The following is a 1782-nucleotide window of genomic DNA, read 5'->3' on the forward strand; positions in this document are numbered from 1 at the left end:
TTTTGCATCTCCGCTTGCATGCTCTTCAACATTTCCATCATTTCGTTACCACCCGAAGACCCCATTTGTTCTTGACCCGTTTGGTATTGCTTTTGATAACCTTGGTTATTTCCGCCTCGGTATCCACCTTGGTTATTGTAAGATTGGCGTGAACCAAAGTTACCTTGGCTACCTTGAAAATTCGGGTTTGCTTGATTTGAAGGGTTCCCATATCTAAAATTCGGGTGGTTCCTCAACCCGGGATGGTAGGTATTAGAGTTCATGTTGTTGTAATTCCTACCACTTCCTCCTTGACCTTGACCTTGAACCGCATGGACTTCCTCGTATTGCCCGTCCAACATCCCTTGGCAATTTTCAGCCGCATGACCTATTTCATTACACAAAGCACAAACATCATATATTTGGTTAGTGGTTTGAACATTACCATCATCTATGGCGTGCACTTGCGGTCGGGTAGTGGTCGGTCGGGCTCTTCTCGAGGCTTGAGCTTTCCTTTTTGATGTAGTTGCCATGCTTTCTAAAAACTCCCAATCATCATTCTCATAATTTGTTCCGAAGGTCCCACCGGTAATAGACATCAAATCACGTGCATCTTCGGCACTCAACCCCTCGTGGAAGGCATTCATCAACTCCCACAATTCAATTCCATGATGAGGGCAATTCTTAATCATCATATTGAAACGCTCGAATGCCTCATGAAACATCTCACCATGTTGTTGTTGGAAGCTTCTCAACCCCTTCCTTGCATCGTTGGTCTTTTGGGCGGTGTAAAACTCATCCAAGAAGGTTTGTTGCATCTCCCCCCATGTATATATGGATGCCGAAGGTAACGTGTAAAACAACTTCTTCGCCTTATCTTCCAAGGAAAATTGGAACAAAACCAATTTAATATCGTCAGCCGAAAACCCTTGACTCCCAAGAGTGTTGCAAATTGAGTCATAAGCCTCTAAATGAAAATACGGCTCCTCCGTTGCCAACCCCTTGTACTTCGGTAAACTTTGCAAAGAGTTGGTTCTTACTTCAAATGTTCGCCCTTGATCATTATGAGGAATGACTACCGGTGAAGGGTTTTGCGTGATTACCGGCCGAAAATGTGCTTCAGTGCCCCTCACATTTTCTCTAAGGTGTCTCCTTGGTACACCATATCTACCTCTTGGAATAATAGGACCATTTGGCCTTGGTACTTGTCCTTGTGGTGCGATTGGTTGTTGAAACTGTTGTTGTCGCATCGGTGGACGTTGAGGTGGTCTTTGAAATTGTTGTTGCACATGTTGTGGCCGGACTTGTTGCAACGGAATAGGTTGTGGCATTGGTGGCCCTTGAGGTCTTGGCCGAATGTGTTGTGGTATAAGTTGTTGTTGTGGCATTCCACCAACACTTGCCATCCCTTGAGATTGACTTTGAATATACCCAAACTCCCCTTGATCACCATAACCTCCATAACCGTACCCATCATCTTCATAACCCTCATAATCTTCAAATCCCTCATCATAACCATCTCCTTGAATTCCCGAGGTCTGCCCAAATGGGATGGTCGAATACTGAAAGCCCGATTGTTGTTGTTGTGGTCTAAAAGATGAAGTAGTGTGCACAATAGTTGAATTGGGTGCAATTGTGAAGGTGGATGATGATTGACCCGTAATTGGGGGAAAGAAGTGGGATAATGGTGGGATTGTGGTGGATGGGTTGTAGGTGATGGCGGGTTCAGCTTGAGTGGTAATTGGTTGGGTGACATTGGATGGTGTAAATTCGGCGGTGGTATTAGGTAATGTGGTGTTTGGT

At 44.8% G+C, this 1782-nt stretch overlaps 1 non-coding gene across 1 annotated transcript; it reads left to right on the top strand.

The window, feature by feature from the left end:
- The first annotated feature begins 642 nt into the window (after positions 1-642).
- Positions 643-748, top strand: LOC118489399. Its single transcript, XR_004887418.1, has one exon. It is a non-coding gene; the product is annotated as a small nucleolar RNA R71 (small nucleolar RNA).
- Positions 749-1782: the final 1034 nt, after the last annotated feature.

The sequence above is a fragment of the Helianthus annuus genome, chromosome 17 (genome assembly GCF_002127325.2).
Source record: "Helianthus annuus cultivar XRQ/B chromosome 17, HanXRQr2.0-SUNRISE, whole genome shotgun sequence".
NCBI classification, from domain to species: Eukaryota; Viridiplantae; Streptophyta; class Magnoliopsida; order Asterales; family Asteraceae; genus Helianthus; species Helianthus annuus.